A 13,955-nucleotide genomic window follows, 5' to 3' on the forward strand; every position below is an offset into this window, starting at 1 on the left:
TCTGGGGCTCGTGTCTACTTGGGTCGGTTCCAGATGAGTGTGAGGAGCCACTCGGGTGGATGGCATGAGGGAACAGGAATGGGGGTGGGGGGACAGGGGGGCTGGACCCCCTTTAGGAGCTCCTTCCAAAGAAAGAAGGTATCCATGGACCTGGAAGGCAGACGGAGGAGACAGAACGGCATCAGAGGACGGTCACCCAGCCTCCAACAGCAACAGCTCGTGAGCAGACCCAGACCCTGCCAGTGTCTCTCTGCCTCGTGGAGGCTGTGGGCAGTGGAGTGCTCATTTATGTGAATCTATTTCTAGGGGCCTCTGCTTTCCAGTCATGTAGAGAGGTGCCTTGAAGGTTGGAGTAGGCAGGACAGATGGAGGAGAAGGGGAGCCGGCATTTGCAAGGCCCTCCTCTGAGCCAGGGAGGTGTTTTGTATCCATCACCCCCCACCTCAATGTAATCCTCACAACCACGCCATGAGGCAGGAGTTGTGATGTTTCAGCTAAGGAAACTGGGGCATGAGGTTAAGATACCCAAGATGACATAGCTGGAAGGTGGCCACGACTTTGACTCCATAACTTCGACTCAGCAGAAGTCGAGGAACTGACCAGTCGTTCACTGAGCACCCGTGCTCTGAAGGCGCTAAGTGCTAGAACACGGATAGAAAGGTGGTAGTGCCCTTGCCCTCAGCTGTGAGTGCCAAGCGGCCCAAGGAAAGGGTCCCTCAGTCTGCCTGGCAGGCTTCGTGGAGGAAGTGGCCTTGCAGCTTTTACGGTGTGTAATATGCCTGGTGCAAATAAACAAGAGCAGGGCATTCTACCCTGTAGGAACAGCATATGCAATGGCTCAGAGGTCTGGGAACACGTGGTATGCTTAGGAAATCATGAGTATTCAAACTGTTGTACAATGGAACTTGGGGAGTAGATTGGGGCCGGAGAGGATCTTGCAGGTGCCAAGCCAAGGAGTTCAGACTTTTAACACAGCAGCCCTGGGGAGCCACAGAAGATTCTTGAGCAGGGGAGGGCCATATGTAGATTTATGCCTTAGATACATAGGGACAGGAGTGGGGCTGAACCAGAGGCAAGAGGATAATGACCTGAGTTTGACTGGATGTGGGGAAGAGGTGAGTATCCAGGTTAACTCCCCAAATGTCTGCCCTGCTACTGATAGAGTGGAGCAGGGAGGGTCATGCTCAGGGGCATCCAGGTGAGCTCTGCATGGGCAGAGGGACATTGCCCAGCCGCACGCCTTGCTGTAGAAATGAATAAGGGCAGGGACGAGGAAAATTTAAAATGTGACCTCATTCTTGAGGACCCAGTGGTAAAGCTGAGAGTCCCCAGTTATGGAGACTGGGGGGGGTGCTTTTTTATCACTATCATATCCAGCATGTTTTCCCTCGTGATTTTTGATAAGACATCTGGCTGCTGGGTTTCTTTTTCTTTCTGGTAGGCCATTTTTATCTTTCGAGAAGGTGCTAAATAAAAGCAATGGACATCTGGAGGGCCGGAGAGCAGTTAGGTTAAAGTCTAGCCAGGACAGTGAGGCTCTGGTGGGGGTCCCTTTAAGATCCCTGGTTGGCTCAGAAAGAGGGAGGGAGCATTTGCACACAGGGGCTCTTTGGCACATTGTTTAATATTTAACATTCCCTAATTACCTCTGTACTCTGAAATTGGATTTTTGTATGCTATTGGATTCGAGCAGGCCTCTGCGGGAGTAGATGGTTCCAGGTTTGGGCACAGGAGAGAGAGGACTTCCCTGGGGTATAGTGGGGGTTAGGGGCAGTGCTGGCAGGCGCTGGGAGCTGGTGTATGGAGGAGAGAGACAGGGTACCACCAGCTGCCAAAATAGTGGGAGATGGTAATGCCGCTGGGTCCTTGGGAATTCAGTTTTAAGTTGTATCCTTGCAGGAGAGCTTTGTAATTGGAAGAATGAACTCTCATCCCTTAACTGCTAGGCGGAAAAGAATGCAAATAAATCCAGTCTTTAGGAGTGCATATCTCAAACTGTCCACAGGAGCTTTGTGTCTTCAGAAGCGAGACCCTCAGAAAGTGTGTGTGACCCTGAAACGGCCCCTTCCTGTGCCGGAAGCCCAAGGGGCCAGTTGGAAGCAGTGGTTGATGAAAGCCCCTAAAACATGCTCTAGGGGCCAAGTACCAGCCGGTTTGCAGGAGAAAGGAGCTCGCTGCAGGCAGCCGATTCAGAGGCAGGCGTGAGAGCAACAGGCCTGAGCCTGACGGAGGATGTGGCCGACACGGAATTCATGCTTGTCCTAACGTTTGTTCCGGGGAGGGCGGTGGGGGCTATGGGGAATTGGAGAGCGTGCTCTCTGCAACAGCTGCTCGGCAGCTCTGCTGACTTGTTGCCTCCTGGGAACGAGAGCCTGGTGTTGCCAGACCTTCCTTTTTGTTTGTCATTCTTCTCCTGTGTTTGTCTTTAAGAGGAGCTGGAAGTCTGGCTTTTTATGTGAAATCTCCCAATTCCCAAAAGTCGGCTTGCATTTTTTTTTATTCTGTGTGTAGGACCAACGAAACCAGTCTGCAGATGGGTAGTCGCACGTTCTGGCCCAGCTCTGGGTGTGGGCAGGAGGCAGCTGGGCAGAGGACCAGCGGACCCCGATGCCCAGCACCAGGGGCGAGGCTGTGTGCTCACCCTCCTCCCCGCTGCTACGCACTGCGTGCTCTGGGGTCGTGCCCTGACTCACCATAAACCACGGCCCCCCTCCCCAAGGCACGGGGTCGATGGTGGGAGCCTGACATGTCATTGGACTTCGGGGCAAGTGGGTGTCCTCTGTCAGTGCCCGAGTCGGGTAGATGTGTGGGGGCGACTTACATACCAGAGCTCAGGGGTCCGCCCCCACCCCCCACCCCCGCATTAACACTTCTTCACCTTGGGGACTGGACAGTCCCCAACCGTCCTGCAGATCCCGCTCGCCTCAGCAGGGCTGCCCTAGGAGGGCCTGACCCTCTGTTCCCCTGTCTGTCCCAGAACACATCGCCACTGTCCTCCCAGCTGGGAGCTGCCCAGTGAGAGGTCCCTGCTTACTGGTAGGTCCTTAAGATGTCTTTAGGCAGAACCGAGACACAAAAGATGTAGATTCATTTGTGAAAGTCACAGTGAGAAAGTGATTCTCTTTCCAAGTTATCTTTCGATCCGTGTGGGGACCTCAAGAAGAAAGTCTCGTAGCATCTAGAAGTAGTCTCTAGTGGGGGCGCCTGGGTGGCACAGCGGTTGGGCGTCTGCCTTTGGCTCAGGGCGTGATCCCGGCGTTCTGGGATCGAGTCCCACATCAGGCTCCTCCGCTATGAGCCTGCTTCTTCCTCTCCCACTCCCCCTGCTTGTGTCCCCTCTCTCGCTGGCTGTCTCTATCTCTGTCGAATAAATAAATAAAATCTTCAAAAAAAAAAAAAAAGAAGTAGTCTCTAGTAGCATCACCTCCTGCCAGCGCCGATCTTCCTTTTAACACAAACTGGGCCCGTTGTAGACTCAGAACTTTCGCTGGAGCCTAAGAGCCTTCTCCCCCCAACCCCCACCTCTTAAATGTCATAAAATACACATAATTATTATATTAACCATTTAACTGTATGGTACCTTAAGGCCCAACCCCAGAAATGGCACAATATCACTTACGCATTCTGTTGGCCACAGCAAGTCATGAGCCAAACCCAATTTGGGACTGGGAAAGAAGATGCCATGGCTTTTTTTTTTTTTTAAGATTTTATTTATTTTGAGAGAGAGCATGAGTGAGGGAGAGGGGCAGAGGGAGAGGGAGAGGCAGGCTCCCTGTGGAACAGGGAGCCTGTTGCACGGGGCTCGCTCCCAGGACCCTGGGGTTATGACCCGAGCTGAAGGCAGACACTTAACGACTGAGCCACCCAGGCACCCCTTGACTCCATCTCTTGAGCAAGATCAAAGTTCCATTGTGAGCAGCCTAGACAGGGAAGCGTAACTCTTTGGGTGCCATTATTGTCACAGGCCATCAGAAGAAGTATATCTTTAAAGATCCTTTGTGCTCTAGCCCTTAGAATGTAAGCTCTCAGAGGGAACAAGGTCTCCTATGTGGATTAATTCTGGGAAGGAAAAGCCAGGTCCTCTCTGTTGCTCCCCAAAGCTGCATAGACTGGGAGGGGATTGGTGAGGGTGGCCCCGTGACTGCACACAGACGAGATGAAGCAGCCCTGGGGGCATCGACTCAGCAGGTCAGTGGCTGGGGCCTGGTTGCTCAGGCCACCTCTTCCACCAACACCAAAATGGAGGGAGGGCTGTTGGGGGCAGCTGGGGGAGCACCCGGACCTATGAGCCGGGCTGACCTGATTTTTATCCTGGTTTGGCTGCTCATTACATGTGTGGCACAGGACACTTCTCTGATTTGTAGATTCGTCAATGATTCAGCACAGCCAGACCTGCCAGGAGAGGGACCAGAGGTGACAGATGTCAAATCCTTAGCCTCCTGCCGGGCAGACAGCACTCTGGTGTCCATTAACACTGCTTCCTTTCCTGGGGAGTGTTCCCGGTACATGAAGAGGGACTTAGCTCCTGAAAGCAGCGTAGGGAAGGAAGGAGGCATTGGGAACCGGGAAGGGGCAGGGACCGGGCTGGGGCCAGGAGCAATAGCCAAACCAGGTTTCATCTTCCTGTGGCAAACACCACGGGCTGCCAGCCCGACCATCATCTGTCTCCCCGGCTCGTTTAGCAACAGAACCTAGAGGTGGGGCCACTGAGAAGCTTGAACTTCAGGGCTCTTCACTGCATAGGCAATGGGTTTTCGTGGCCACAGGTGTTTGTAACATTTGCAAGAGGTAAGATGTATTGAATGAACTGGGTTTTTTTTTTTAAAGATTGTATTTATTTATTTGAGAGAGAGAATGCAAGCAAGTGGGGGGGCAGAGGGAGAAACAGGCTCCCCACTGAGCAGGGAGCCCAATGGGGGGCTTGATCCCAGGATCCCCGAGATCATGACCTGAGCCGAAAGCAGACACCCAACCAACTGAGCCACCCAGGAGCCCCTTGAATGAACTGATTAACACTACTGTCTTCTTCCCCTCTGACTTCCACTCTGTCATATGGCCTCTTGAGTCAGGTAGTATTGGAGAGGCCATATACATTTTGTGGATCGGGCTAAGAGTTGTTGAGGTGGGCATACGTTTCTTCTAGGTTTAGTGGGATGTATTTATGTTGTTTGTAGCCACTTCCGTGAATAATTCAGTTATTCCCAGCCATCCCAGTTTAGCAATGGCTTCTAGAACCCTCCTCCCGCCCATTGTGCCAACTCACCTGGGTCCAGATACAAAGATGCGGGGCCAGAAGTGCATCCCAAGGGAACATGTCCTACGTTGCCTGGTCCCCAGAGCGCACACTCAGTGGAGTGCAAGAGGCAGGCCATTGGAAAGACAGAATGACCTTTCTACTTCCTTTATGGAAAATATGTCAAATCATCACACAAGAAGCAAAGAGTGTGCAGCCAAAAAAGTAGGAAAGTATTATAGTGCCAGGAAATTAATACAAAATAATGTTTTTCTGGAATTTATCATGTTTGGGGCATTTGTTAACTGCAGTGGTTTGAATGTTTGTATCACCCCAAAATTTGCATGATCGCCTTCACCCATTTTGCCTACCAGGAGTTTTTATTCATGTAAGTGGTGGTGGCTTTCATTTATGGTAATGACCATGAAGTTTGCTTTTATTTATTTTTTAAATGAATTTTTTTAAAAGGTTTTATTTATTTAGGAGAGAGAGAGCATGGGGGGGGGCGGCGAGGGGCAGAGGAAGAAGCAGGCTCCCCGCTGAGCAGGGAGCCTGATGCGGGACTCGATCCCAAGACCCCCAGGATCATGACCTAAGCCGAAGGCAGACACTTAACCAACTGAACCACCCAGGCACCCCTGAAGTTTGCTTTTAAAATAAATGCATATAAGTTCATTAAAAGGAAATTGGGAAGTAAGACTAGTCCCAGGCTAGTCACACAAGGACTAAAGGCAGAGACAGCGGTGCGTCTGGCTAATTAAGTTACAGGACACTAATCTTTTGTACACCTGGTGCTATATGGCTGCTCACATGGTTCCCCACCGAGTGACCTTGAACGTACTTGACTCCAAGGTTGCGGCAGGCTCTGCCACTCCTTATCCCTGCCTTCTGTGAAAGGGATATCGCCACTCCTTCAAGACTCAGCCGAGGGGCCATGTGGCCTCACCACCCACAGGCAAGAATTGTAAACAAACAGATATAATTTCGGGCACGCCTGCTCTGTGCCAGGCACTGACTTCAGTGCCTTCCAAGCATTGGCTCCCTTAGCCCTCACGACAACCTAATGAAATAAGACCCATGATGAACTCCATCTAACAGACGAGGAAACTGAGGCTTACAGAGTTCAAGAAACCTGCCCGGTCTCACTCAGCAGCTGGGCCCCCACTGAAAGCTGAATACACTTCCTTTATAGCCCGTTAGTGCGTTTCATAACTTGCATCCCCACCAACCCTAATGACTGATGAGCCACCGGAGGGAAAGGACAATGCCCTTTCGGTCTGCGGTCCCCAGAGCCAAGCGCGGGGCTGGGCATGCAGCAGGTGCTCAGTAAATGCTTGTAACGGAAGTGCTAGCAAGTTTGTGCTTCTTCAATGGAGTTCCACCTTCCCCTGACATCGGAATCCTCTGGGCTCAGAGGCGGACTCACCAGCAGCCTAAGAGGCTCCGACCGCTGGGCGCCTGCTTGTGCAGGCTGTGGGCGGGGCCCTACGCTGTGTTTATTTGGTCATCTGTTTTAGTTAAGTAGGTATTCTTTTTCTTTAACATGCCCCCCGGATTTGTAATTTGGGTCCCACAAAACCCGGATCTGCTTGAGGTGCCTGTTGGAAAGGCAGATATCCAGACTCATCTCCAAACTACCCAATCCCAGGCCCTGGGAGAGATTCCAGGCTCACCGAAGTTGGAGTATCGCGCTGCTAAATGTTTCCACCCTCCCCCAGTGCTGGGGGTATTTGCTTCAGGGCTCCCAGAAGAGTTACTGTTGTGGTCTACCTCTAGCCTCCTTTTCCTGGAAAGCGGTGGATTCCAGCAACAGGAGTTTCCTGAGTTCTGAATAGTTTCGATTCCTTCTTATCAGGTCAAGACCTGGGCTCTGCCAGTAAGCGTTGGGCTGGGGGTGGGGGCGGGGGGTAAAGGTGGGAAGGGGGCCAAGCCAGGGGAAGCTTGTAACCCTGTCCTGCCACCGTCGCTGCCCTGCCTCATGAAGGGGTCCTCGTCCTCTTCCCCTTTCAAGATACGCCTTCCCCCTCCTCCCCCATTCCTTCTAAATCACTGTTCAGTTTTGATTCCTGCTCTGAGAAGGAGTAAGTCAGCAGCCTCTGGGGAGGAAGGTCAGACCTGGGGTGCAGTGGAGCTCACGACTGGGTGTCCCAGAGTCACTCCAAGGAAGTCTGGTGGCCGTTCATTTGCCCCGTGTGTAACCCTGACAGGAGAGCCCATTCGAGCCATCAAGCCTTCACCGAGAAGAGACTAAGAGGAAAGGCGGGGGCCGGAGGAGGGACTTCTCTGCAGCCATGGGAAGACAGCTGAGGGAGGCTGTTCTCCACACACCACGTCCATGCTTCCCCTTGAAATGCCCAGGAAGGTGGAGAGGCAGCCAGGCCCACGGGAGGTGCCAACCAGGCCAGCTGATCATTGGCGGGGACGTCACACTGCACGGTCTCTTCTCAGGGGATGCAGTCGCGCCCCCTTATCCACAGTGTCGGTTACTGGGGGACAATTCTGGTCTGGAAGCCGATGACCCTCCTTCCAACGTACTGTCTGGAGGTCCATAGAAGCCTAATGCTGCGTCCCTCCCCTCGCTTCACCCCTGCATGCAAGCATTTTACCATTTCACGGCACAGGAAGAGGAAGGGGGGGTGCGGTATGGTATTTTGCGAGAGAGAGAGAAACCAGTCACATGACTTTTATTACGGTATTGTAATTGTTCTGTTTTTTTATTATTGTAATCTTCCACTGTGCCTACTATATACATGAGGCTTTATCGTACGTACGTATGTACAGGTAAAAGCGTAGTATTGTATACGGCAGGTGCAGTATCCAGGTTTCAGGCATCCCCTGGGGGTCCTGGGAGGTACATATCCCCTGGCAGAAAGGTGGGGAACACTGTATAGGATGTCTTTCCTACTGACATAGAGCAGGGTCTGTTTTTGCTTAAAAAAAATTTTTTTTTGTAATTTTGAAATACACATGGAGTTGAGTTCCTTGGGCCTCTCTCAAGCTGGGTTTTAGAAACGGAGGTTTCCTTTGCACACAGGTGAAAAGGACAGAACGTAAGTGTATGGTTCAGTGAGCTTTGACAAGTACCTACACCCAATGGCCCATGATCTTACTGAGACAGCATCTCTATCGCCCCAGAAAGATCCCTCCCACCCGTTCCCAGGGGCAACCACTGTTGGATCTCTTTCGTCAGACGTTACTCATGTCTGCTGCAGAACTTCACAGAAAGGGAAGCATTCACTGTGTGCATTTTGTGTCTGCCTTCTTTTCCTCAGTGTCGTATCTTTGAGACTGACCTATCTTGTGTGTATCAGTAGTTTGTTTCATTTTGTTAGTGTATTCTGCTGTATTCTCTTTACTACGACGTGTTCATCTATTTGTCTCTTGGTGACTACTGGGTCTATAATACATAAAAGCTGCTATGAAAGTCTTACACAGCCTTGGTGTGGACCTGCGATTGTATTTACTCTGAGTAAACACCGCAGAGTAGAATTTCTAGGTCATAAGGAAGGTATGCGTAACCTTGGGAGAAACGACCAGAACAGTTTCCAATGGAGTTTACAGGAATCGGAGTAGGACGTGGTTACTAGGAATCTGTAATTGCAGGAGCTTGTCAAGCAGTCTTCTCTGCTGGCTGTTACAGTCTGAAGGCAGCAGGGCAGGCAGGGCAGGAAGAGGACAGGGACGCAAAGGGTGGTTGTGGAGCAAGGACAAACTGGAACCCGTGAGACTGAGAGCACAGAACACATTTTCTCCCTCTGCCTCCAAGCCTCTATCTTTGATGGTGAGCACGTCCTGCGAAAGAAGCATGAGCCTTTGGTGACACACCTTAACGTGCTCCTGGAACAGAATTAGGAGCAGCCGAAGGAGATGCAGTGGCCCAGCCGCCTCCCCACACCAACAGGACAGAGAGCAGGAGAGCAACATTACGCATGCGTGGCAGCCTTCCACGTGCGGGAAGAGTATGGACACAACTTCAGTTCCTCTTTGCAAACTGCCTACAACACCCCTTTGGTGGCCCCTTCAAATCCAGAATTATGCAAAAAAAGAGAGGGGGAGAGAGACAGAGAATTCAGGAAACATAGTCCCTGCTTCACTAAGAGGTCCCCATAAAAATACCCCGCTCCGTGAAGGGGACTGAGAGTGAGTTTAGCGCGATGGGCGCTGAACCACGTGTAGAATTGTCGAATCACTCCATGGTACCCCTCGACTAATGCAACACTGTACGTTAATTATACTGGAATTTTTTAAAACATCACTCCAGGTCTTGCGCTTTTATCCAGCATTACAACCTCTGCCTTGGGTTTGGAGTGCTTCGGCCTGATCCATTTCACGGCATGGTGGATTCGGTTGGGTTTAAGCTGACAACGTTACTTGTTTTCTATTTGCGGTGGCTGCACTTTTCCCTCTTTTTCTGATTCCTTTTGGATTAAATGGCATTCTTTAAATGCCACATAATCTTTTCGACATTTTACCTTTTCTTAGCTTATCCTCTGTTTTATTTCTTCGGTGGTAGAATTTACAACACATTCAGGAGCGAGTCCTGCCTCTGATTGCAAGGCACGGGATTTTTCTCACCAACCTAACAGAGAGGCAGTACAATGATGTGGTTAAGAGCCCATTCTCTGGCAGGCAGGGAGGCGGGGAAGGAAGGGTAAGAGGAAGAAACTCCCTTAATTTACGTAAATGTGTGTAAACGGAGTTGGGAGCCAACACCCATGAGAATCTGATCTTTTCATCACACACCAAAATCGGGCAGAGGTCCTTGGACTTTTTCAAGGTTTCTAATGTGTGTGTATGTGTTTTAAAGATTTTGTTTACTTATTTGACAGAGGGAGAGAGAACACAAGCCTGGGGAGCAGCAGGCAGAGGGAGAGGGAGAAGCAGACTCCCCATTGAGCAGGGAGCCCAATGCAGGACTCGATCCCAGGACCCTGGGATCATGACCTGAGGCGAAAGAAGATGCTTAACCAACTGATCCACCCAGGCACCCCCAGGGGAATGTGGTTTGAGACAATCTTATCATTACTTCATAAAGTACAAGGTCACCCCAACTTTGTCTGATTGTACAAGAAAAGAGGAAGAGGCAGAGTGCAGGCTAATGTTTTGTTAAGTTTCTGTTTTGTGCAAGACACTTTCCTTAGCCCAAGACTGTGAGTCCCTGACCCCCACCGTTGCCGAAGCTTCTCTCGTCTTCACACGGAAGTTAGTATGATTCTCCAAAACTAGACATCTGATTGTGTTCGTTCCCTGCTGAAAGCCTCCTAGGCCGTCAAAGCGAAACCTGTACACCCCAGGTCCCAGGGAGACCCACGGACGCCCTGCGTCTGCACCAAGAGACGCGTCCACGACTGTAGTTCACAGCGGCTTGAGTTGTAGCAGGAAAGCTGAAAACAACACAAATCTCCAGCAGCAGAACAAATGGATAAATGATGGAAAAGCCTTACAAAGGAACAGCAGGCCACAGAGACAAATCTCACACACACCCCAGGAAGTGAAAAGAGCCAGCTCAAAAATATGCCAACTAGTGTCTAGTGAGAGAAGTCCGAATCATACTTCCTCTCAGGGGTACTGGCTGCGACGAGTCCTGACGCGCCTCTGGGGGTGGGAGACATGCTAGTTCTTAATGTCGGTGGTGGTTACATAAATGTTTACATCGACAGCAAGTTTCACGCTGTACACAAAGGATTTGTGCATTTTCCTGTTTGTAGTTTCTACCTCAATTTAAAAATCAACAACTTCTAAAGTAGTGGGGAGACTGGGTTCCCGGGGACCTCTCCGCAGGCGCTGCATGGCTCCCTGGGCCCTGGCCCCGCTCCCCTCTCCCTCCTCACTCCTCCCCTACCGCATCCTTCCGGTGTCCACTCCTCTGGGCTCTCCGGGAACTCCCAGCAGGCCCGCCTGCCCTTATGGGCCCGGCAGGAAATGCTTTGGATTCTGCCCTGTGTCACCAAATGGAACAGGGACCTGGCAGTGACTGATTCTTGTCCTGACAGTAGAGACCATCAGAGCCACATTCTCAAAAAATCTTCATTATGGTAAAATACACACAACGTAGAACTTAACTATCTTCGCTATTTCGAAGCGTACAGTTCAATGGTGTTCAGCACTGCGCGTTGTCGTGCTACCATCCGCCTGCAGAACATTCTTCGTCCTGCAACCTGGAACTCCGTACCCGTGAAACAAAGCCCCATTCCCCCGGCCCCATCCCCTAGCAACCACAATTCTGCTTTTTTTTCCATCCCTTCGACTGCTCTAGGTACCTCCCCAAGTGGAAACGCAGTGTTTGTCTCTTTGTGACTGGCTTCTCTCGTTCAGCATAATGTCCTCAAGCTTCGTCCGTGTTGTAGCGGAAGTCAGCACTTCCCTCCTTTTTGAGACGGTGTAATAGTCACAGTAATATGTATATATAGACACTCATACATGCATATTTTTAATCCCTTTATCCATCGATGGACACTTGGGTAGCTCCCTTCGCTTGGCCATATATATATATATATATATATATATATATATATATATAGTGCTGCTATAAATATGGGTGTTTAAATATCTCTTCGAGTCCCTGCTTTCAATCCTTGACGGCAACACGTGAAATGGGAACGCTGCATCCTGGGGGGTGGTCTGTGTTTGGTTTTTTAAGGAACCACCAAACTGTGGTGTTGCATTGGTCTCAGCCGATAAGTGATGTTGAGGGCTAGAAAGGCCTGGGCACTCATTGACCCCATACCACTTGGGATGAGCCCCACCCCCCGCCTCTGATATTTCCCCCATCGGAGCCAATGCTGCGACGGCACCAGCCCTTGTGGGGCACTGGTGGTTCTTAGGACTTTGAGACACAGCTCAGCAACAGCCATTGGGGAAGTTTGAAAATACGAGGTTTCTTGCTCATAAGTCCGGGAGGGTGCCCAGCACATGGGAGCCACCCAGGGAGGCTGTAGGGAGAGAGAGAGAGAGAGAGAGAGAGCGCACAGACCTGGAGTTCTGCCTTTATGGGGGTCCTTGGGGGTGGCTAGGAGGGAATTAAGGTGCAGGAAGGGAAAAGCAGGCTCCCTCATGGGCCAGTTATCTAGGCTCCCCAAGACTTTCTAAAAGGGGCATTTCAGGGGAGCCTGGGTGGCTCAGTCAGCACGTCTGCCTTCGGCTCAGGTCATGATCCCAGGGTCCTGGGACAGAGCCTTGCATCGGGCTCCCTGCTCAGTGGGGAGTCTGCTTCTCCCTCTGCCGTTCCCCCTGCTTGTGCTCTCTCTCTCTGTGTCAAATGAATACATTGTTTAAAATCTTTAAAAAATAAAATAAAAGGGGCACTTCATGGATGGGGGCCACCTGGGGGCTGGAAGCTGGTGATGCATTTACTCAAGAAGGCGGTCTATGAACTGGCTGCCCCGCCACACATGGTAGTTTCCTTAGAGGCCTCACCATTTTCCATGCCCGCCCACAGAGTGCCAGGCTCCTTCCTCCTCGTCCTCCTCGACACTTGTCATTTCTTGCTATTCGATGGTGGCCATCCTCATGGGTGTGAACAGATCCTTTGGTCTACGCTGCAGAGATCAGAGAGCTCCAGACAAGCGTCTGGGACTTGGAATAAAAAATTGCTGAAGGAACTTTCTGGAGGGCTGCCTCTTGTCCCCCTAAGACCAGACCCAGGCCCTGGGAATGGATGGTGGTGACCGCAAGGTGATGTCAAGCTGTCTTGAAATGTCTCCCTTCTGTCTTAATTAGTCTGAAAATGCATCGGCCTTTGGGTTCGATTGTCGCTGCCTCCCCCTACCCAGTAGTGTGGGAGCAGGGGGCCCTACGACCCTTGTTTCCCAGCTGTGACTCACCTCCAAGGTGCATGTTGATAACCAAAGTGCTTGTCTGCTGGACCTCTAGCTGTCCCTGCGTCTCCCCAGGCTCGGGGGGAGTTTGGGTTTTATTAACAGGACTTTATCAAGATAGTGTTTTCTATGGAGTGAAATGCACAGATCCTAGTTTGGGGGGCTGAGTTTTTACGTCTGTAAACAGTTGTGTGGCCACCATCCATACCAAGTTCCAGAACATTTCCAGCGTCCGGAAGTCTCCTCCGTGTCCCTCCCAGTCAGTGCTGTCCCCGGGCCATTGCTTTTCTGACCTGTCACTGAACTTGGTGCAGATGGAACGGTCCCAGCGAGCCTGGTTTCTTCCATTCGGCCGCGAGCTTCACTGAGGTGTTTTCCTGGATCCGTGGCGCCCTTTTGTTGCCGAGGGCTCGTCCACAATGTGTTTTTTCTTTCTCCTGTTGGTGCATATTTGTGTTGTTTCCAGTTTGGGGCAGGGAGGAGTAAAGCTGTCCTGTGTTTTCACTTCTTTCTGGTAAGTATCTCGAAGTAGACGAACCAGGACAGAGGAGAGGCAGATATCTGACTTTATGCTCATCCATCAAGAAGTTGTCCAAAGTTGTCTTATTTTATATTCCGATCTGCGGTGGACGAGAGTTCCAGTTGTTCCATATCCAATCCCTAGTGAAATTGTCCCGGTGTCCCTGGTGTCCCTGGTGTCCCCACGAGGACTCCAAACACCTTCCCTTTCTTTCTTTTCCCTCCTTTCTGCCCCAGCTACTGTCTGCCCCTTAAATCCGGTCGAATTCTGATTGCTCTAGGAATATAGTGGGGATGGAGGGTGGGCAGAGGGGACACGTGGTCTCAGCCTACGGTGGCCTCTCCGAGACGTCAGTCTTTGCAATGTCTGGTGCATCTAGGCAAGG

This window comes from Ursus americanus, chromosome 23, assembly GCF_024610735.1.
Source record: "Ursus americanus isolate L20-20 chromosome 23, mUrsAme1.1.p, whole genome shotgun sequence".
In the NCBI taxonomy this organism is placed as follows: Eukaryota; Metazoa; Chordata; class Mammalia; order Carnivora; family Ursidae; genus Ursus; species Ursus americanus.